Source organism: Coloeus monedula (assembly GCF_965178545.1).
Source record: "Coloeus monedula genome assembly, chromosome: 1".
In the NCBI taxonomy this organism is placed as follows: Eukaryota; Metazoa; Chordata; class Aves; order Passeriformes; family Corvidae; genus Coloeus; species Coloeus monedula.
Window position 1 is genome coordinate 150,477,090 of NC_138781.1, and position 24,341 is coordinate 150,501,430.

The following is a 24,341-nucleotide window of genomic DNA, read 5'->3' on the forward strand; positions in this document are numbered from 1 at the left end:
TGAGATGCAATTTGACAACACTCAAAATATTTCAGCTTTGAAGATACATTTTCAAGTATTTTTACAATGAACGTGTCTCATAAAATCGATTTGTAATATACTTCAGGGTAGTTAACATTACCTTAATGAACAGGAGTCATTCTCAACTCATGCCCATCAACATCAACTACAGAAACTCTTGGTATAATTAAAGAGAACAAGCCTTTAGGAAGGACAAGCAAAGGTGACAACCTTGACTTACACTAGCACCATCATTTCTGAGAAACCACCAAACAAATGAACTACAGCAGCCACACACAAATCTGCTGAAGAAACAAATCCAACTCCTTGCACACAAGCTTTAATTTTGCCTGTCTCCATTACATCAAGATATGCGTTGGTTCCATCTATGCCCCCAGCTGGCAGGCAGGCACAAGAAAAAGTGGACTGCAGGCTGTTTGTGTGTCTGTATTCTCCAAAATACACAGTGAGAGGAAAAAAATCTGCATTTATGTTTACCATGCCAAAGCAGCTGCAAAAATCCAAAGTGGCCCCTACATATGCTTTTCCAAATGACAGAGACAATTTCTGTTACTGTATTACTCAATAATTCAGTAGTTTGCAATACAAATATTCCCCACCCTTCTGTCTCTTTACAGTATTAATTCCAAGTGTTTAGTGAGCGCTGTTAGAGATCTGGTGACAGATACCTTAAGGTCCCCACATAAGTGTCTTTAAACTATTGCATTCAATTAATTTAACAATTAATTATTTTGCAAATATATATAACTATTGATAGACACAATAAAAAATTGATTCATTTCTTCTTTTTATTAAGAGATTAAGACTCACACAAAACTCAGATAAAGGGACAGGACAGTTTTGTGTGCAAGAAGAGAACTGGCTGACATCAGGTTTCCACAGCCAGTGGAGGGAAGGTTTCACAGGAAGAGGCAGAGACTTTCAGAAGACAATCTCTTCTTTAATCTGTCCCCTCAGGTGGCCCCAGCTAAACTGCAAACAAGGAAGAAAATCTAGAGCACCTGATGACAAATGGAAGTCGTACAACAGATGGGATCAAATTCATTCCTTACTTTCATACAACCGTGGTACTTCTTGACAGGGATATTTTAAAACAGATCCTGGGATCACTTCTTTCCACAGCCCCTGCTCTCAGACAGCTAATATATGCAGTAACAAATCTGACAGTCTGACTGGGATAAAAAGCTATCTTCTCTCCTACTCAAAGTTTCTGTTTCAACAATAGAATACTCTCTGTATGCCAGGCAAGAAACAATCCAACTTCATGTAACAGCAGTATCTTATTCATGTGGTTTAGGATTTTGCTGTTAAGCTTGCCACACAGAACCAAAGGTACATTCTGCAAAACACACCTTGCTGAACAAAGGTATTTGTTGGGAGAACCTTTCAAATTTGGATCCATGTTCCAACCTTGACAACAGTAATCTCAGGCTGTTTACTGTCTAACATCTGTATCTGCTACAACCTACAACAGAAAATGCTCATTAACTAATAGCTGTATTTAAAGTCCAAGTAGTCAGAGCACAAAGAAAGAAGATTCTTCCAATGAGAGGGGAGAGAATTTGAGCAAAAGAGACTTTGCAATTTTTACCATTAGAAACAGTAATAAGGAAGAATCCAGATTATCAGATCAATCTAGAAAATGTTTTACTGGTTTAAGGATTAACATTCATGCTAATGTACACTTGTATTTCCATACTATGTTACCAGAAACTCAGAATGACAGATTTAAATGTTAGTAAGACTCCACTAACACAGTAGTATGACAGCTGTCACACTATTGCTGACATTTGGATCCAGGATGCTGATGCTATGGAACAGATAAAGAAAAAAAAACTTCAAAAACCTTCGCAACACACAGTCTCTTGATTTCTTTGGTATCTGAAATGTTTCTGTGAAGAAGCTTCTTATACTTTACGACCAAGTGAGATATGACACCAGATTAACAAGTAACAAAACAAAATTAAGTTGCAGGCATCCTTATTCTCGAATTACACGGGAGAAAATTATAATGCAATTAAAATTTGACTTTATCAGCTATATAATGAATAGGTTAGAAACAACACTCTCCTGTTACAGACTCCAAATTCACCTTCACCCCACCTGTAATTACAGTCCCAGCATCACAGCGCCGCACACAAACCTGCAGGATACACCCTAACCATGACAAATATGCTACGATCCCTGTATTCCGCTTAACCCGCTGCATGCTCAGCCACACTCCGAAAGACTGCAGATGCCCCTTCAAGAGGTCTCCCCCTCCCGCTGCTCCCGTTATCCATTAACACTGTCACTCCATCCCGCGGCGCTACCTGCATCCCAGGGGAGCCGCCCGCACTCGCACCGGGTGCCAACCAGACCCCGTGCCCGCGACAGGGAGAAGGAGCCGCCGGAGCGCCGGGGAAGCCCAGGGCAGGGCAGCCAGTCCCTGGTGACCCGCGTGCTTCCCCCGGCGAGGGAGCAGCGGTCGCCGCTTCCCCCGCGCCCCGGGGCCCCTCCTCGCCGTGCGAGGGGAAGCGGCGGCGGGACGGGAGAAGTTGCGAAGCGCTGGGGGAGCGGGGAGATCAACAGCTGGAGCCGGGCGGGGAACGGGGGCCCCGCGGGAACGGGGCGGGGGTCGCGCCGCAGGCGCCGAGGTAACACGGGGGATGCAGCGGAGAGCGCCCCGCCCGGCCCCTCCCGCCCTCCGCGCCGCTGGCACTCACCGAGCCGCCCCGCGCTCGGCGATGCGGGACCGGGATCCGGAGCGGGACGGCGATCGGGAGCGGAGCCGGAGCCGCCGCCTCCCCCGCTCGGCCGGAGCGGCGACGGAGCAGCGCGCGCTGGTGGCGGGAGCGCGCCGGGAGCGCGCGCGGGCGGCGGGAGCGCGCGCGGGGAGGGGGGAGCGGGGGGGGGGAGCGGCCGCACAGCACCGCGGGCACCGGCCGTGCGGGCGGGCGTGCGCTGACCCGGATGTACCGGGGGGCGGCCAGCAGCAGGTGACTGCGCATGCGCGCCCGGCCGGCACCGCACTGCGCATGCACCTGCTTCGACTCCGAGTGTCTCGGGCAGGGGCGGGGGAGCGAAAGAGAGGCGGGCGGGTGAGGCGCCGAGTGGGGCAAGCCCCTTAAAGGGGCCGCCGTCTTCCCGCAGCCCCCCACGAGCTGGTCATTAAAGTCACTCAAACAACGCTATTGATTAAGCCAGTTGCGTGCTTCTGGTGCATTTTTAAGGCCTGGCTCGGGGGTTTAAGTGTCTGCAGTTGGCGAAGCCAGGTTGGGAAGGGAGATGGGGTGCTCCTTCTCTGGGAAAAGCAGGGCTGCTGGCTGAAAGCAGTGTAGAAATGTCTTCCCAGGTGGATCGTGTTGTAAGATCAAAGCAAAAATAAATTTTAAAAAAGTAATAAAAATGTGGAAAGTTGTATCCCTCAGTGAGCACTGCCAGAGCCTTGTACCATTGCGCTCAGGCTGATCCTGGAATGCTTTCCACCTCCATCTCCGTGAAAACGCAAAAGACATGCAAAATGTGTTTTAAAAAAACACAGAAAACCCACATGGAGTTGTGGGGTTATTTACCCTGGAGAAAAGGAGCCTCAGGGAGACCTTATTGCTTCCTACAACTCCCTGACAGGAGGCTGTAGCCAGGTGGGGGTCGCTCTCTTTTCCCAAGTAACAAGTGACAGGACAAGAGGAAGTGGCCTCAAGTTGCGCCAGGGAAGGTTTAGATTGGACAGCAGGAAAAAAGTTCCTCATAGAAAGGGTTGTCAAGCATTGGAACAGGCTACCCATAAAAGTGGTGGAGTCACCGTCACTGGAGGTATTTAAAAGATACAGATGTGGCACTTGGGGATGTGGTTTAGTGGTGACTTTGCTACAGATTTATGGATGGGCGCAATGATCTGGAAGGTTTTCTCCAGCATGAATGATTCTAAATTACTCTAAACACAAAAACATATTTTAAGAACATTTGATGGGCTTAATTATGTGCCTTCTGTGCAGGGCTAGGATTTGGACCCAATATTCCTTGGGAGTCTCTTCCAACACAACATATTCTGTGATTTATGAAGGTTTCAGCTTCCATATCACACCCTAGATTTTGGTACCCTCACAGAGGGACAATGCACACCCTGAACTGCTTCTCCTGCTGTGGATAAATTCCCCAAAGCAGAGGGATTGCACAAATACCTTAGTTTAGGGCTTGCTGCTTTAGTAAAAATCCACATAGACTTTACTGAGAGAGAAAAAAATTAAAATTCTGCTCAGTTTTTTTTTTTTTTTTTTGCCTTGGTTTTGGGTTTTTTTCCTTAAAGTAACCTGGAATCTAGACAATGCTTTTCTAAATTTTGCCATGAAGTCTCACCTGGCCCTCATACTGAGCTATTCTGACACCAAGGGAAGTTTACAGCATGTTCAGTGAGGCTGCACTGGGAGGGGTTCAGAGACTGGGTGGGGTAGCCAGGCAATAGCATAGGGATACTGCCAGGACAAAACTTGCATCCTCTAATAGAAAAACATTATCACTAGAGCTGTAATCAAAGGGTATTTCTCAATCTGAAAGAGACAAACCAACCACCTCAAAGTCTAACCACTTCTACTAGTTTCCCTTCAGAAGCCTGATAGCAGTTTGAAAACTGCCAAATATTAGTGAATACCAGCTACCCCCAAGCCCACTGAGAAAGCACAAAAATGGAAAACAGCTCAGAGATTTATTTATGTGTCAATAGATTTCTCTTTTTATTTTCATACCTACATATATGTTGACTTAATCTGATAAACTTCATTTGTATTTAACTTGTTAGGATTCAAGATGTATGGATTGACTATAATAACTTTAAACTACTCTAGCTAAAAGAGCATCCTGGGATATGAAGGAAGCAATTTGTGAGCATAATTCAGTTGCAAAACCTGTTTGGTGAACTCAAAGGAAATCACCACACTTGAGTTTTGGTCCTTGGGTGGCAGTCAGGCAAGACCAGGGCTGGTGCATCACATACCTGCCCACTGCCTTCACCTAAGCAAGGAAATGGTCTGGAGGCTCTGAGAGGTTTGTACAGACTGGAGCAAACAGAGATGATGTCCAAGAAGATATGAAAAAAGATTTTCACAGAAGCACCTTCAGCTGAGTGACAGAAGTTCCAGTTCTGCCTGTGTGTGATTTGTGTAAGTGGCTGAACAAATGCTTGACATGGCTTTTCACTTCTGCCACAGAAAGGATTTTTTTGCAGTGGATACAAATTTTGAGGTGTGAATCGATGCACACTCCTTCCTGAGATGAGGCAGGTCACTATGACATCCTCATCTTCTCTAAAGTCCACAGAGCTTTAAAACTCTGTGTGCCAGCCAGGAGGTGATCAAGGTCCCCCTGAACGGAATTCAAGGGAAGCAGGATTGTGCTCTAAGTTAATGTTGGACTCATTACCATTTGGGCTTAATAGAAACTGGGGGTCTCACCTGTCATACTATAGAACTTTGTCCTGCTACACAGAGCCAAAGAACTACACATAACCAGCCTCAAGGATGAAAGTTTTTGTTGCTCACAACATTACATTATAAAGCACTCGAGGCTTGGCAGGGTGGGGTAGACAAAGAAAATTTCCTACTGAAACCATAAGCAGGTTTATAATAATATATACTCTTCAGGGTTCTCAAAAATTGTAAGATGCCTTTGATTTGGATCTCACATCTTTCAGAAGTACAAGAATGCCCAGACCCTGAGCATCACTGATGCTTTAACAACAGCTGCACACTAAGACATCCACATCCCACATAATAATTGAAGCATAAAAAATTATTAAACACTGTGAAAAATGCTGCATGACTAAAAAACTCAGCAATTTTCTATTAGTTCTCCCTTCACTTTTAATTTCTTAATTGCTTCTTCTGAATGCAAAATTATTTTACCAGGCTATCATTGCAATGAATATTATAACTGCCCCCAAAAAACAAGCCCTCAAAACAACACCAGTAAAACAGAATTAAAGATTATATTTGTCAATTAGTATCATAGAATAAAAGACTGGTAACGGAACCTAACTGTTCCTATGCTGCTAAATGCCTGAGGATTGTTTTGTTAGTAGGAGTGTTGGGGCTAGGTACATATATCTGACAGGAAAGAAAATACGCCAGAGCATTTTCATCAAGAAAAGATTAATAAGCTCCAAATGTACTATTAGATGTATATGTATTGCATATATGTGTGTATATACCAGTGACAAAAGATGACTTTTCTTTATATATTTGGATGGCCAGATGGATAAATAAAGCCACAGGAGCAAACCTGCTCTTAGGTGCCATGCACTGTTAGGATACTTGGGCTGCTTTTTAACCTAATGGTAGCCTAGGGGAGAGAGTCCAAAGAGAAAAAGAAGTGACCATCACCCTGTGCCATGTTACTCAGAAGGGACAATAGAGCGCCCTGACCACTGATAGCAGCCTTGTTTCTTCTGGGGGAGAGGATGGCAATAGCTCTTCTGTTGTTGTTTTCATGGATGAAAACAGAACGTAAACATCTTATGGCCAAAGATTATTCTTTTTTAAAATGGTTAAAGACATGAAATTTCTTACGGAAAATGTCAAGAATGGAAGTAAGGCAGCTTTGCAGGGCTGCCTTGTTACACTGCTGTGGTTCATAGCACCTTTCAGTTCAGATGAAACTAATGTCAAGCTTTGCCCTCCCCTGCCCAGATTTCCCCACATTCTCAAGTGCCACGGTAGTAGATGAGGGAGTGCAGAGGCAGTCACATTTATACCACAGAGTCCTTCAGGGCTTTCATTTAGATAGTACAAATCCTCTGATATGAATGTCGCTCTTCAGAATATAAACAGTTGTAACAAAATATGAAGGATCTACATAAATTTCCAGAAGCACAGACAAAACAAAAAGCCAAGGTCAAATCACTGGATGTTCATAAGGATCCCTGAAGTGCTTCCAGATACTGTCATGCCAAACAGTTACAATGTTTTATACTTGCATGCAGACAGGCACTCATAATCTCAGAATGCCTTCCCCCCACACCAAAATAAGGTCATTTTGATATTTAGGTGGCAAGTGGGAAAACCGAGATGCTTCTGGAGTTCAATCTTTTTACCCTGACAGACCTGGTGAAATCCTGTCATCTCCTCATGCTATGCCCCAGTCACTTCACATGACTAATTACATCAGTCATCTCCTCTTCTGCCATCACAAAGTCCAAGATTATTTCCGAGTTTGCTCATCTGGTGATGCAGTTCTTCCCTACAAATGATCAGCATGGCCTCTTCATGTGGGAGTCTCAGCTAAAACACACAGCATGCTCCCAATTAATGAACACTTCTTTAAGTCAAATAACACAGGAGGGTTCAGTGCCATGTCAGTTGGACTGTGATCAAGAATAATGGAGATTTTACAGAATAAAACTTTTTTTCACATTTTGCTGCCTTGCCTCAAAAATACAGCTCACCTATATGAGGCAGGGAAGAAAAAGATGAAAAAAGATAAAATGTCAGGTGTTAAGCCTGCATTAGAGGATTACAGACCAGTAAGCATAGAGGAAGGTGGAAAGAGGAACTACAGCTATTTTAATCATGTTTTATCTCTACTGGAAAATAGAAAGATAAATTAGAGTAGTAGACCTGCTACAGAATAGAGCAGAATACAGTATTAGACTCTGAGATCTTTAAGCTGCTTATAAAAGTTTGTGAAATACAGAATTTCTTCAGTGATCAGCACATGGGCACCATTGCACTGACAAGTACTTTGAGTATTTGCAGTGGTGAACCTATGCTGGTAGCAAAAAGGCAAGGGAAGAGACCTGCTAAGCAACTGAGATAATCCAGCATTACCAAGTTTAGGAGGTCACGGCCACAGACTGCGCTTCTGAACTTATGGAAGTCAGTGGAGGGAAAGCCCCGGCTGCACCTATTCTTCTGCAGAGGTGTGCTCAGTGTAGTGGAAAATGATCACCTCAGCACGTGCTGGGCCATCACCTTTGCTCGTATGAGAGGCGCCTTTCTCCAGCAAAGCTCCTAAATGTCACTGTATTTATTCATTCTGGTAGCAGCCTTTACGTAAGGGCTTCACCAAGTCAGAGGAGGCTTCAAATCAGGTGATGTAGAGTAGCAGAGTTTCACTTGATCTCCCATTAACCCCAGTCAAGCCAGTTTATCAAACACAGTAAACCACCAGGACCACAGGAGGAAAACATATATCTGAACTGGAACTTTCTCACAAACTTTTTTTTCCCCCCACAAAATGTTTCAGATCAATCAGCAGCACAATAGTACTTCCAGTTAATGGACAGAATCAATGTTTCAGAGAACAGTGAAGACAATGTCCAGGCGGGCTAGACTGTCTCATTACATTTTGGAAGAGAACACAATTTTTTGTTTTGGTTTGATTTGGGTGTTTTTGGCCAAACACAGTTGTACTGCCCTTATGGAAACAAATATTCATTGATTTCATTGAGATTTCTGCCTAGCTCAGGAGCATGAGACTGGTATTTTACTTTGATCACATCCTTTGTCATGATGTAATCATTGCAGGGTTTTTGTTTATTGGTGGGTGTTTTTTTTTCTTTTTCCCCAAAGCGCTTAATTCAATTGTTATTAGAAGCCCTCAGAAGAGCATTTGGCTCATAAGTGATTTTTGGGCTGTGTCTAGGTGTTACCAAGGGACATTGTCAAGACACCATTTCACTTTGCCTCAGCTGTTTCCTTTGCTACAGCTGTTCTTTGTTTCCTCTTCATATCACAGGGGAGTTGCAATCTTCTGTTGGGGAAATAGGTAACTTAATTAAAGCACCTCAGGGAAGGGCTCTGCAGAGTATCAGTCTCAGGGGACAATTTCAAAATTCAGTGAGTAAATATGGACTTCATAAAATAACAGTGTTAGGCACTGCTGAGCAAGACATGAGCAAGGACAGCATCTCAGGCCACATCCCATAGGATGTGTTCCTTGAGCTCCAGTGGCACAACCACGAGCTGAGGGTGCTCAGCACCTCACAGGACTGCAGTGTCACTGTTGCCACTGTTCTGCCCTTGCACCACTAGTTCAGTTTGAAAGAACCTGACCATTTGGTCCCATCTGAAAACTAGAATTCAATTTAGTCAATCAAAACTTCAACTGGTTTTGCAGCATTCCCTTGAACTTCTATAAACCAAATTTATCTTTGTATGTGATCTAAGTGATATTCAGTACAAGGCTACTGAATAATGAGAGAAAAAATAGACTATAATTTAGTCATTAGTTCACCAACTACATCTACCTCTTTAAAAATACACTGTTTTGATGCAGTCATCTGTTGTATCCCATTATACTGCTTCCTTCTTGTAATGACATCAATATGCTCCAAAGAGCAGCAGACATTAAAATCATTTTAGTGTACCAAATTGCTGAATGTAAAGAGCTTTGAAGAAACCCTTTCCTTATCAGTACACACATTTTCTTGTAGGTTCTCCCATGACCTCGTATGAAATGGCTGGGTAGCACTCTTTTTCTGTGGGGTAAGAAATTCCCAGTCACCAATCACCCTCATCGTAGGTATATTTGGGTTATGAAGCAGAGTCTTTGAGCACAATCATTTTAAGATGCCTGGGTAGCTAGAGGGACAGAAATAGAGTCCTTGCTGGTCACACAAGCACAAGTCCCTCTAGCTGCAAGGAAGAGTTTGCTGGCAGAGGAAGTGGAAAGCCAGGACTTTCCCGTGCTGTAATCTGTGAGAGACAGACTGGGTGCAGATGAAGGCTGCCATGAAACAAAGCATTTAGGCAGGCACTTAAACACTTCCTTTGCTGAGCAACTGTAACACTGCACACCAGACGTCTTTCTCTTCCTTTTTCCTGAGCAGGATTATGGCACCTAGGGCTAAATCTAGCACCAGATACAGCTGTTTAATATTCAGTTAGCAAGAAAAGAGAGTAAAGCTGGTATTGCACACTGTAGTTGCATAAACTTTTCTGAGTTTTCCCAATTGATTAAAAGAATATTTTTTATGTCCAGCTGATAAACCTCACACACAAGCTGGGAAACATCCTGTGCCTGTTTATACCAATCTGGATCCAGTCCCATCTGAGACATCTGGGTTCCTGGAGTCGCAGCTTAGGTGCCTATTATGTTAATGATCAGACTACACAGCTTTTCCCCATGACCATGCCACCTCTGCAGGATTGTGTCACAAACCAGTGGGACCTTTTAAATACATGGTCATATCCACCTGATTCTAAATTATTCCTGTCTCAGGCAGTGAACAAGCTAAAAAACGGAAAGAAGCAAAATAGTCTTCTCTTGTGAGTGCCAGCCTGTAACTCTGAAGCTTAGACCATGTTTCTGACCTCTGACTTCTTGTGTGACATTAAGCAAGAAGGCAGGGGTACCTCCCATTCTGACACCTTCTAAGTGCCTAAAGTGATACCACTAAACTTCAGTAACTTCAAATGCAAAAAGCTAAGTTGGAAATATTTGTACAGTGCCTTACAAAAACACTGATGCAATTCCTGCTCCAAGCAGCTTGCAGACTAAGTCACAGATGAGAGGAAAACACAAATGCTGAGATCTGCTGCACACATTGGCTTTCTACCACCAAGCTTGTCCTAAACCAACTAACCTGGGCACAAAAGTTGGAGAGCACAGCATCTCTACTACGTGTTTTGCAGTGAGGCTGATCACTTGGAGTTGGTTTTTAGCTTGCCTGTGAGCCCTTGGCCTGTGACAGGTAGCCATTTTTCCTGTCCCAGGACATACAGCCTGCACTACCCAGGAAATCTGGTTTATGGTGCTGGACAGTCAACAGCATGTGTATACTGCCCAGTCAACCTGCTTGGGTCATCTCCTGCCCGCCTGGCAAGAGGTAAGAGAGAGACTGGGGGAACTGCAGTGGAAGCACTGGGAACATAGCAGGGAAGGGGAGAGCTGGAAACAGGGAGGAGCCCAGAAGCTTCACACTGAGAAAGATCCAGTGGGAAATGCAATGCACACAGAATACAAATCAGGAGAAAATTACACTTCATTAGTTACACTGTTCACAGGAGTCTATTTTTCAATTATATTTTCTTCTCTTCTAAGAAAAGACAAATAGTACCTGCTCCTTCATGCTCCCATTATGTTCCCATTATTATTTTAATCTTAATTGTTTATCAGTTGAATTTTACTTTAAAAGGCTGGTAGGGGCAGATGTAGAGAATACAACATTTCTGTGGTTTGCTCAAAGAAGACCAGGTTAAGCAGGGATGTGAGAGGGCCTGGGGAACCATGTGAGAGCAAGGAGAAGCATAAGGGCAGTGAGCCAGTCATAAGTGTGCATGCTTCTAAATGGTTTTAATGGGGTCACTTCTGTCCTAAGGCACAACACGCTGCTGCTCAGATGACAGACTCTGCCCCTGAGCTTGTGAAAGGCTTTGCAGCTGACTGTGACAAGCTTGGGTTTAGTACAGAGGGGGCTGCACTCAGGACTTGAATGTGGCCAGATGGCAAAGAGGGGCACGTGTGCCCATTGGAAGACTGAATGGCTACCAAGAAATAAGGCAGAAAGTAGGAGACCATGGTGCAGGAAAAGACCTCATGTCATATTGAGACTTGGACAAAGGTTTCAGAAGAAGTGGATGGTTTGGGAAAGGCTGCAAAGGGACAACATTACAATATAATGGCTGTCAGTGAGAAGGAATGGCTGCAGGTTTATTCTGTAATAAACATTTAAATTGTTCAGTGCAGAACATTTTAAAACCTTCCTCCTCCTCATTAATACAACTAATCACCCAGGGATTCTGTTTTCTCTTTTCAGTGTCATGTTCTTCTGTTATTGCAGAGAAATAGAAAATACACTTTTAAATTAAGAAACTGTAATTGGGTAGACAATAAACAACTTGGGGTGGTCCAAACATGTAGCAGTTTAGAACTCTCCTCATTTAGAGCCTTTCTTCCAAAAGTATTTGTCAAAGACTGTTCCCTCTACACTACTGTCCATCTCTGCCACGAGAATATCACAGGCAGCCGTAGGAGAATTTTTTTAGAATTAATCACTGCTCACCTTCTTGTAAAGGCTTTATTTTATTCTGAAAGGGGCTAAGGGAAAAGCACACACATACATATAAGAACCCAGAGCTTTAGGATAAAAGAAGTAAAAATATTGGCCATATGAGTTTCTCCCTCAGGAAAAAAAAAATACAGGCATTTACTAATCAAAAGGGGGGGGGGGTGTTTGTTTGTTTGCTTTTGTTAATCTTTAAAAATGCTTAATACATTGCTTGTGAGCTTCATGTTTCACTTAAATGCAGAGTTAACCCTTGCAGTTCATTAATTGACTTTATGTTGCATTAAATGCTGCAATCAATTCTGTCTCAATATTCTACACTTTTATCTCTGCTGTAAAAAAAACCCCTCTATTAGCTTTACTTGGCTTAAAACCAATACAGTGAACTACCCTTAATTATTAATAATCTGTTTTCCCTTCAATAAAACTTTTTGGACCTTTACTACAGTAGGATGATATATTTATTTGGTGTGTAGGGTTCAGAGCAATACAGTGCACTCTCTCTGGGAAAGAATCCAAAAATAACTATCTACTTGATATCAACCCAAGGGATTTCCTAAGGGAATGGGAGTATCATTTCAGGGCAGATCATCAGTGGTTTAGGGGAATTATACAAATTTGTGTCTGGGGAACAGATGCCTCAGGGTTTGTAAATGTGTGAGAGAACCTTTCCCCCCTCCGTCACCAGTTCAGGTCCATCCAGCACAGCAGTGACTGGAAGCTATTAAACATCTAATGAACTTCTGGGGCCTCCTGAAACAGGGAGTGGGATTCCTAACAGACACTTGCTAACATCTTGGATCCGCTCCTACCCAAGCTGCAGCCTCAACAGCAATACATAGACACAGAAACTGGGAATAAGCATGGTGAAGAACATTTTATCTGCTAAATGCAGTAAGCAGGCTGCTTCTGGGCTGGCAATCCATCTTTAGATTTACTGCTGGCACTTCCCTGTTCTTTAAAAGAAAGAAAATGATGTATTATAAAGCACTGTGCTATGTAACCTTTCCTCACAAACGCCGTAAGAAGGGTCCAGAAGCCTTAAAAATCCACACTTGCAGTGTCTCAGGCCTTGGGGAAAAGGAGTAAAGAAGGATTTGTTTTCATGATTAGAGGCCAGTTCTAAGAGTCCTGGGACTCTTGAACTGCTGCATGCTGCACATCCAGCTTTTGGGCAGGTCTGCTAAGAGAAAGAGGAGACAAATGCTGAGCATTACAACCACAAACCACAGCTGTTGATGGGAATTGGCAGGGGACCAGGGAATGTCGGGAAGCATAGATGGCCTGCAGCAGAAGGTAGGGCTGAGCAGGGCTCTCTGGCACTCAGAGCTTTTTTATTCATCTCCTGGTGCTTTTCCCTCCTGGCATCTGGTTTCCGTGACAGCGCAAGGGAGGGACAGTATGGTGCAATTTTATGGTATGTTCTCCTGGGTTATGTTGGCACTTCCTCGGGTAAACATGCCTCGCCTCAGGCTCAGCTCCACCAGGCCCCTGGGTTCAGATTATTTGCAGCGCTTTAGTTTGCCGATAGCTCAGTCCAGTTGTCTCCGTATTTCATTTGAGGAGGAGAGGATTGACTTTCCAACTGCTCTCCTGCTCCCTCAACACAGAGGGCAGAGACAAGCTGTGACAAAGCCCTGTTCATCAGCAGAGCTGCCACCAGGAGAGCATGTGATGGGGCTCATAGCTCTGTGGTCCAGCGCAGGAACTGGTGAAGCTGGAGCCAGGCTTTGTGCTACAAGACCTTGGGTGTACCCTGGTGCTCTCATTTCCTCCCACCCTTTTGAGTGGAAGTTCTTCAGGGCTCTCTTTATCCACCCATATGTTACATGACTAAACTATGCCCAGATTCAGGCATGGGCTTCTGAATAGTGCAGTAATATAAATTGCAAAGAGCATGCAAGTTTTAATGGCTAAAAAAGGGGGAAGAAAAAAAAAAAAGGAGAAAGGGGTAATGGGATCTTCTGCTTACCCACTTTTGTTACCAGCGTGTGCAAATCTTGCTATTCCGGTCCATTATATTCAACAATCTTACACTCAGTGGCAGGTGAAATGTCATACCTCGGGGTAAATTTTCACTGCAGTAGGCAGAGGATTTGTCCTTTAAACACCCTTAGTATTAATGGGACATTGATCCAGCAATTTAAACTCTAAGAGATACAAATGTCTCATGTGGGACCATTTTCAAATGTGTTGACATTTTGATTCATAAAATAAGATACTTTTAGAAACAAATGCAAATTCATTTCATTCTAGATTCGAGGTCAGTTGGATACTGGAAGAGAAATGTACAATGAATGTTTAGTATGCGCATCAACTATCTTTTAATCTCTGTACACTCAAGGGATAAAAATGACATCAGAGAGAGGAAGGACAATTTCTAAAGTTCTCAATATTATCTAGTGTATCTTCTCATGGGGCTGGAACCTAAATTCACCTACTGCACTTGAAATATTAGTGTCTAGGGCAAAAGGAGGCTCTGGGATAAGGGACTGAATTTCAGTGACCTCTGAAAATATTTCTTTCACACAATCGGATATGCTTTTATCTCCAAAGAGTTCTGATCCTGCCGAGATCCACCAGGGAACTTGCCAGTGTTTTACTGATGTTAGTGAAATTCACAGTACAGCTGGAGCCCAACAAAATAGTGCAGGAAAGAAAACAAAACAAAGTAAAAACATACCAAGAGGGGGTAGCTTAATTTGTTCCCAGGCCAATGCTCTGCCTGCTCTTCCAGCTCAGAAACTATTCAGCACACTATGAGAAAGATGATCTAAAACAAATATTTAGAACATGCTCACAAATGCCTGACAGATAATGAGTGGGTCAAACCTTAAGGGAGCAGAGTGAAACCTGAATGTTGGTCTGGGCTCCATCCTGCAGAAGAGAGTAAGGAAGATAAGAAGCAACTGGAGAAAGACCAGCTTGGCAAGTTGGTGGGTCTGAGCTGGATGTGAACTACCACCACCTGCCCTTGGACCAAGGCTTGGAGGGCACTGCCATGGCTGCAGGCGGGGCGCTGGGGGCAGAAATATGGCTCACCTTCCTCCTGTCCCCCTGTGCTAGAGCAGGTAGTGCAGCTCCCAGCAGTGGGGAATCTGCTCCCTGTGCTGAACCCCAGCAGGCAAGGCCAGCAGGGGCTGGCTCTGGTTTCCCCAAAATCTCCCCCAAAAGCTCCCCCAGCAGCAGGGCTGATGAGAGGCTGAGGCATGCTGGACACATGGGTAGTAATGTGGATGGGGTGCGTGCTATTATTCCACAGGGGGATTTCACAGGAAACCCATGGCTCCTCTTGAGGGGAGATGAGCATCCCCTGCTGCAGAAACCCCAGCTGGTGAATGTCACATGACAGGGGGAGCATGAGGACTCAGATCATCTCATGCATGAGGAACTAGGGGAGGAGAACAAATACAGGGGAAGTTCCTCACCAAAGTCCCCCTGCAGAGGAGCCTCTGCCCTTCCCCTTCCCCAGCAGGGCTGGTGCAGATGGGGTTGCAGTTCTGGGCGCTGCTGTCCAGGGGAAGTTACACCAATTTGGGCACTGTCTGAGAACGTGACTTCCCTCGCAGACACACGTACGGCAGTGCCCAACAGGGCTAAGAGGAAGAAGAAAAGCCCAGACACTGTGCAGCATGCAAATATCTGTATTCAGCTCTATGAAAACTGCCCAGGAACAGCTCCGAACCCACGCAACAGTGGGCAATGTGCTGGTAGGCCACGATCTGTTTGGTGGCCTTGGATCAGATGGTCCTCTCCAAGGGCTCTGGATAAATGCTCCAATTTGCCAGTGGGCTTATTGGGCACACAAGGTTATCAGGATTGGTCCTTTTCTATGAGCTCACTTGAACAAAGTATTCTCCTTCTGGGCCTCTGCTCTCCTTTCTTGCTTCCTCAAACTGACTGGTGTCTGCAGGAGTCTGCAGGGGGAAAAATTTACTGGTCCTGTCCCAGCTATATGATCTCCTGGGAGCCCTGTGCAAAAGCATGTGGGGTGGCACAGTCACCACCCAGGTGGCCTTTTCCCGCAGAACAAAAGTTCTGAGTACATCCACCAAGTGCTTCTCACATCAGGTAGTTTATTTTTTAAGAAAAAGATGAGAGACCAAACAGAACCTCAGCAAGTTTAAAAGATCTTTTTTTTTTGTATGAACAGCAGAAACAGGTCCTGGGTGCATTCATACCTCAATGCATAAATGTAACATAAATGTTGTGATTCATGTTATGTCCAGGCATGCAAGGGGGTAGCAGCAGACCTAGAACAGGTGCAAGTGGACCTAAAGCAGGTTTTGCTCATAAATGCAATTATAGTAACACCAATAACCAGGATGTATCAGTGGTGGATCCTCAGCACAAGAAGTCCTGCTATAAGATTTGTAACTTGGAGGCACTCCTAAAACCATCTCCTTTCAAGGCAGTAATTCTGGGAAAGAAACGTGATTGCAGTCCTTAAGCAGAGATGGTAGTGGCTTCTTCATTCACATCTGATGGATTGCTGTAGGCCATTGCCAGTGATATCTGGCAATGATATCAGTCATACTCAGAGTGCACTGACAAGAGAACACTAACACATACAATAAATATTTCTTAAGGCTTCAATGTAAGCAGGAGGCCTGACAGACCCAGTAAAGCACAGAAGATGGTATTTGGTCATCAGTGAGTCTTTCAGTGAGAGTTAGGATTCACAGGCAGGAGCACCTGCCCTCCTCAGTCCTGGGATTGCCAGAAGAGTCCTGGAAATTGGGCTCATATTTTTTACCTCTGAGTTTTATTGACTAGTCCAGACCCACCACCACGGAAGCCAAAATCGTCCCTGGAGCTTGCAGACTGCAGAGATACTCCCCATCACACTCTGTCCCTATGTCTCTGGCAAGACACTGAGTTGGGGGGAACATAAATCATCCATCACATAACTGCCCTGATGCCAGCAGCTGTCCTCTGCCAGGAGCACGCTGCTGGGTGAGGCCTGCAGAGACAGCCTCCAGTTGTCCCTCCATGGGCTGGTTCAGAGGAGGTGCAACCCAGGGACACAAGCCAACTTCAGGTCTTCCGTGGCTTTTGCCATTTGGGGATGGTCCCTGCCCCTTGCCTGAAGCAGCCCAGGCACCCTCACAAGCCTCCAGTACAACCCCTGCCAGTGGCTTCTGGGCAGCAAAGTGCAGTCCAGCCCTCCCTGGTTTTGCACCCTGCATGCTCCAGTTGGCAGCATGGTGCAAGGAGCGTGAATCCAGCCCTTCCACCCAGGGTGAAGCTCTGCAGCCACCCCTGGCTGCTGACAGCCAAACCAGAGCCCTCTCTTGCACTGTTACAGGCAGGAGGTCACCAGTTCAACCGCACTGGAGCAACTCCAGACCTTTAAGTAAACTTTTCAAAGCTGCACTAAGGCGTTGTTTAATTTTGATTTCCAAGTGACCTCTGATTCCTCATGGATATGCTAGGGGTGGAAGAACATTCACTCCCAGGAGTTTGACTCTGGCAGTGGGCACAAGGCCTAACACGGCAGTTCCCAGGGACAGGGGGAGAGAGGTGAAGGCTCTTGCTGTTTTCCATTCCTCAAGCACATCACTCCACCAGTCTGCTGCACACTTTAACTTGCACCAATAAACCTGTTTGCATGGGTCATGCTGCGAATGAAAACGATGCCAGGATGTGGGATGAAAAATAGTCTGCAAAGAACCAAATCACCCGAGAGTTATTCTAGTGAGGTGAATAATTCAGCAACGGGTTTTTACTGCAGCCCTGTTAACAGAAACACAATTACAGAAGAGGAAAGTAAACCACAGCTGGGAAGAGGAAACAAGTGTCTTGGGGGCTCCTATCTCACTGAGGAAATTGTGGGTAGATCTGGGCCCCAGAATGGAACTCAGACCACATCCAAGGCTCTGACAAGTGACCTTAGCATGATGCATCCAAAGCTGCATTCACAGCAGTTGAGCAAAGAAATTAGAGTGTGGTAAAAATGCTCTGGCTGTTGCTAACACTTCACAGTGCTGAAAGTAGCACTCAATATTGGCACAAGGTTAGTGGCATCTGCACAGCTTTCTGCTAACTGGTGACTGAGCCCTGCGGGGAGGCAAAGCTGCAAGGACAGGAGTGGGACAAGGCGAAGGAAGTGTGAGCTGCAAACCTCTGCTTGCCTTGCTCAGCATCAGATGAATGTTAATTCTCTGCTGGTTTGCATAGCCACAGACAGGCCTCTTCCTACTAATTTTAGCCCTTGCCTAATTTAAAACTACAGACATGTTATTTTCATTGTGGTATTTTTTCCTCTTTTTAACAGGTTGTAAGCTGTCAGATGCACTCCCTGTAGCTAAGAAATTGGTGCTGTCCAAGGGGAGGTGAGAAATCTTTTGTTAAACATAAGAAGCAGACAGAAGAAAATTGCACATTAAAACTTGGAACTATCACAAGTGCCACCTCAGCTGCCTGTGCTGGGCTCAGGGCCTCTGGCCGGGCTGCACTGTGGTCTGGAGATGCACCTTCCTCAATCCTCAGAGGTCCCAGCCCCGCACACCCGGCTGTGTCCCAGCTGTGCACATGCAGAGGTTGTGCTGTGCGTCATCATGAGGACACACATAAAACCATCTGCACTCTACCTTCACTCCCTCCACCCATGCACCCACCCTGCTTACAAGCCTTTGCTCCTGCTGCCCAAAAATACACCTGCACCCAGACCTCCTCTCCCTGCCACTGTGCCTTTCCCGACATGGGCAAACACCTTTTCCTGCCTCTGCTTCTCCTCTCACACCTGGATCTGTCACCCATCTCCTGCAGAGGTGAACGGTAGATGAAGTGTTGAGCCTGCCCTCAGTGGGAGGCAACCCTCTGCTAGAAATGGGTGTGAAAATGTGGTGAAATGAGGAAACATTTGTGAGAGGAAGTGAGTGGGTGGAGGGAAAAGCCTGAAGTGAACAAAAATCAACATATAACACATTGAAACTTAAGCTCTGAGTGCTCAGGGTGGGTAAAAGTACACTGAAATACAAAAAGAACACACAAATTACTAGCAGAATGCAAGTGTTCTATGTTAACATACACCTAATGTATGCTAGGGAACAAAGTACTGAAAATAAAGAGGAGGCTCAAAATAAAGAAGATGTTTCAAGATCTAGTGCCTTAACAGCAGCACAGGTAGCTCCAGTGAGGGTGAGCAGGGGAGGCAGAAGACCATGCACATGCATCTTACTGGATCTAGGTTACTGGATCTCAATGTGTAAATGGATTGATGATCTCACTAACCAGACATGGATTTTAGCAGTTGTTAACAAACTGCATGCCCCTGCAAATTTTAATTTAGTACTTTCAAGTAAAGCATTTGAAGGATATTTAAAAAAAAAATAAAAAGAAGAACTGTTATTTCTAGAACAATCAAAATGGAAGCTCAGCTCTGCTGTTTCTGATACAGAAGCATTTTCTCAGTTAAGATTTTTCCCTGACAGATGTAGCAGTGCAGGGACCTAGGAATACATTTCCCAGTTTTTCAGCCTATTACTTGTGCTTTCCTGACCTATAAACCCTTCCTTCCTTCTTTAGCCTTGCAGAGCAAGATTGATGGTGCTATGCTTTCAGTAACACACAAAAGAAGACCTTGTTTTTTCTCCTTAGAGGACAACAAACTTGGCCCAAAGGGGATGTACCAGAAACCAGTCAGTTTTGCCCTCTGAGAATTAGCCCACGCAACCACAGCTCCCGCTGGCGAGAAGTTATTCAGACAAGTCCCTCCTCTAACCACTCACCCAGTGAGTTGGTTTCATCCAAGATGCTGCCATGGTCATGGGGAATGAATGACAGACAGGTAAACAGTTATTATGTCATGCACAGAAAATTGTCCAGTTTTAGTTGCATCTCATTTTCCTTCCCACACATTTCAAACCAGCCTGTTCCATAGGGATCCTCAGGAGAGGTTCCCTTCCACACATAGTGGCCCATACCACATCCATTTTAAGAGAAAAGCAAAAGTAATCTGAGAGCTGTCTGTATATTATTCCCCAAATCTGTCAGTGGAGGAGCCCAAATGTACTCACTTGGCATGACACCGCTCCCTCTGGGGTTACAGCAAGCGAGCACTCTTGGAAAGCCAGCAGTGCATCCGTGCCACAGGTTACAATGATTGCTACTGACAGGTTCTTCATGGTATCACAACAAATTAGGTCACAGATTAGATTTTCATAGCACAGATTACAACTTGTGTCTACATCTTTTTCTTAAATAGAGAGGTATGTGGCCAGAAGGTTTGACCTCAAGATTGGGAACAAGGCAGATGCTTGGGATTGGAGCAGTCCTATTTCTTGTCTTTCTATGTCCTGTCTTAGCAGGACTCTGACAAAATTCCTAGTTTTCTGCTGTAGTCAGAACACTTGGTATTTTTCCCTTTCTATCTAGCAAGCCTTTGAGAAATAATGAGTTTGTTCACTAGATACCCTGGAGTAGATCTTATATTATTGTTGCAAAACAGATAGCAAACCCATCTCTAGAAAGAAATTTTAGAAAAAAATGCATTTTTGATGATAGAAAATCAGCTTTCACCACCTGAAAAACTGCTGGGAATGGAAATCAAAGCTACCTGTAAGACTTATCCCACAAGGTCACACATACAATCAGTTTGAGCATCTCTAGTGCAGAAAGACCTCACGGGAATAAATTCCTGTGTGGAGTATTTGTTTTAAAATATACCCAGCAAGGACAGTAATAGAACTCAGGCACCAAAAAAAAAAAAATTCAAGCTATATCAAGCTCCACACAGAACAGCACAGAACAAAGGTTTCCAACAGCTGAGTAACTGCAGACACCGTGCAAAGTGCTTCCTACCCACTGCGAGATACAGCCCTGCTGCAGATTTGAAAACCGGCTCCAGCAACTGTGTTCCAGCAGACTGTCAGGGCTGTGTTCTGCTCCCAGCCACCTCCTCCCTTGGAGCTGAGCTGCTGCAGGGGAGAGAAGGCGCCTGGGAGCCAGAGAGCTGGATTCAGCTCCCAGCAGAACCGTGCAGATCTGCATGGGGGCAGTGATTTAGCCGATAAGCAAGCTCGCTGCCATGGAATGCACCAAACGAATACCTAAAGCAGATGATCAGGAGGACAGGTCTTGGACGGAGCTAACCTCAGAGACAAGCTTTCTAAGTCAGGGTGGAGAGAGCAAGGCAGGAATGACCTTCAGCTTACAGAAACAGTCCTGATAACCACAAAGGGATCACCTCTGTGCTTGGGTGGCCCAGAGACCCACACTGGCTCTCTACGGAGCCTCTGGAGCATGTACTTACTCAACCAGAGCAGGTCTGCTTCTACCTGCTGGCAGACCAACCTGTAGTCTCTAATCAAGCCCTTGAGGCTGTCTGCAGCCAGAGGACACAGCCTGTGTTCCTGTGCCCAGGGCAGCAAGAGCAGCACGTGATGTGGTGCCTGTGCCCTGTCTGCAGGTTTAGACAGGCTGGTGCTCAGCACCCTCCACTCTGCCTCATACCAGCCCAGCCCCCCCATCCAGCTGCCAACACTGCTGGCCTGAATCATTGCAGCTGTGCCTCCAGCTCTGAAACAATCTCGCACGTCACTTCAGCAGTTTTTCACAGGAAATATGCTTTTACTTTCAAAATAGTCTGGGCCTTGTTCTCCAACAAGCACAGGAAGTATCTCAAATACCAGTCTTTATTTTTGTGAGCCACTATTTATCCTCTGATAACTTTGAGTACAAAGAAATAAATAGTAGTTGAGAGTGGCTGTGCCCTTCCATGCTCGGTGGCGGCATTAACATTTTAACTCTCCTCAGTGCATCAGCTTCTCAGTGCATCAGTGCTCTTGCTGGGCACACTCACATTTAGAGGCACAGAATGAGGCCTAATAATTTTTTCTTCAAGCCTGAGCTGTGCTGATTATTGAAAATCCATTGCACATGCTCCTTGCTGAGCGGTATGAACTATCGATCTCAGAGAAAAGGATGCTCTGGACTTTATTGGAATTGCCTTTAAAAGTCCTGTTGGTACAACTGTTCCTACTGGATGCTGAGCACTTCCTAGTGTCCCTGCAGAGCACTGCCTCAGTCCTGCTCAGAAGCTCCTGAATGCCAGGGGCTCCTGCTGAGCCATGGAGGAAACCACATCACCAACCCTGGGAAAGCAAGCGGTGACAACTGTCAGAGAATGCACTAATGAGGCCTCTGGCCTGAGCAGTGCTCCAAGAGGGCAAGAGTGAGCAGCAGGTAGGGACTGCTGTCTGCAACAGCAGCTGGAGAGCATCCTGCTGCCTGGACAGGCACGGACTCCTGATCCCTGCTGAGCAGGAAACACAGAAGGAGCTGTGCAGCCAAATGCAGCCTCTCTCTAAGGAAAGATGACCCTGAGCAGTGCCAAGCACTGAAATGACCAAGGGCGTCTGTGTGCACCTGAGAGGGTCCTTCAAAGCACACCTAGGCACCATGAACACTTCCCCCACTCCCCAGAGCATCAGTTCTGGCCTCCTCGACATTAAACAGGTGGCAGCCATTGCCAACCTCGGTTTCAGTCAAGCTCTGAAACAAAGAGGACATTAAACTTCCACCAAAATCCCACATCTCTTCAAAGCACTTCTCAGTTTGGGGTGCAGATGTGGGTTGAATGAAAAAAAAGGGCCTTTCTACTCTTTTAATCACATACCTAACAAACCACTGAGTAAACATCACCCTCATGGCTTTTTGGGTCTTGTAGATTAAAAAGTGGTTATTAGGGATAAGAGTTCATTTTTAAATGGCAAAAGGGTAACTCTCCTGTAAACCATACAGCCAGGTAATCTTCACGGTTTTTGAGCTGCTCTGTGCTATTTCTTCTGTTTCAGCACTAACACTTTTGAAACACAACAGCTTGCTCAAGAGAGGGGTAGCTTTCACACAGAGTCAGGATCACAACCACACCACCATTCCTGCCCAGAGGAGGAAGTACCAGATCCCCCAAAGCAGAAGTGCTCGCCCTCTCACCAGCCAGTCCAGCACATTTCTGGCTGCTGGGCTGAACTTTAGGTACAAGATTTGTATGAACGAGGACAATGAATAAGTCTTCGGCCTGGCACCTAGCATCTGTACTGGCAGTACAAGAAGCCTCCATCTAACATGGTCACTGCTGCTGCTGCCGGCGCAGGTCGGCCACAAGCAGCACCCATGGCGTGCAGGATCAAACCATGGCTTCCTCCCGAGGCCGGCCAGCCCAGCGTGCTGCTGCTCGGCTTCAGCCCGGCAGTGACTGGCGCTGGTGTGGGTCAGCGTGAGGGCTGTCACACCTCTCGCTGGATCTGCCACGTCCGTGCCTGGACCCAGGGCACACAGGACCTCCCGTCCCTGGCCTGTCACCCCCCTCGCAGACGGGAGGGGATCCACCCCGGCCTCTCCTGACCCGGGCGGCCTCGCAGCCCCCGTGCCCTGGGGGTAGCAGAGCTGGGCCAGCGCTCCCTCCAGCCGCCCTTGTGCTCTCTCCGCGGCCCCACGGACCGCCCGGCGCCGCGGGAGGCGGCCGGGAAGGCGCGGGGCTGCCCGGGCAGCGCTGAGCATCCTGTGCGGGGCTGCTCCTTCCCGCCCGGGGATGGGGGACAGCGGGGCAGGGGCTCCCCCCGGTCCTCCCCGGCTCCTCTCCGCCCCGCCGCTCCCCACGGGTGCCCCCCCCCCCACGGCTCCGCTCAGGCTCCTCCCGGCTCCCCAGGCGATCCCCATCTCCCTCTCGCTCCCGCCGAGCCGCCCCTCGGCGCTGCCTCCCCGCCCCGCTCCGCCCGCCCGCCCGGGGGGCGCGGGCAGCCCTTACCTGGGCGGGGGCGCAGCCTCGACCCTCCGGCTGCCGGCGGCGTCACGGCCGCAGGTTGTGGCTGCGGGCGGCGGTGCCGCATCGATATAAAAGGAAGCGGCGCGGGGGGAGGGAGAGGCGGCCCCGGCACCTTCGCCGCGCCCGGCCCCGATCCCGGTCCCCTACAAGCTCCCTCCCCGCCGCCCCGGGAGCAGCGGCTGCGGCTCCCCCGGGCAGCCCCCGCGGGGCAGCGGCACTCGCCGGGTGCTCTCCCCGCCGGGCCGGGGGTGAAGGATGGGGCGCCGGTCAGAGCCTTCGCATCAGCCCCCACATCCAGCCCAGGGGGCCAGCAGAGACCCTTCGTGAGGAGCCAGCCATGGCCCTGCCCTCACGGGCTGCTCTGGACGAGCACGCACAAAGCACACACAGCATAGCAGAGCACGGGCGAGGCTCTGCAGCCATGGGAGGGGACCAGCCACATGCCGGAGCACCTTGCAGGCTTCAAATGCGTGTAACAAAACCTAGACATTTCCACCAGTCTCCTGGCTGCAGGCTCTGCTGGAGCTGCCCTGGCCCAAGCAGCACCTGGGGCTGCAGGCTTGTGCCCAG

General features: G+C 46.8%; 1 protein-coding gene across 2 annotated transcripts in view; it reads right to left on the reverse strand.

Annotated features, from left to right (window-relative positions):
• The window catches only part of CYRIB (CYFIP related Rac1 interactor B), a 76,060-nt gene extending 73,101 nt beyond the window's left edge, over positions 1–2,959 (reverse strand). For both annotated transcript variants that reach the window (XM_082284926.1, XM_082284928.1), the window contains exon 1: positions 2,727–2,959. The gene's annotated coding sequence lies outside the window, so the exon portion shown is untranslated. The remainder of the gene's footprint in view (positions 1–2,726) is intronic.
• Positions 2,960–24,341: the final 21,382 nt, after the last annotated feature.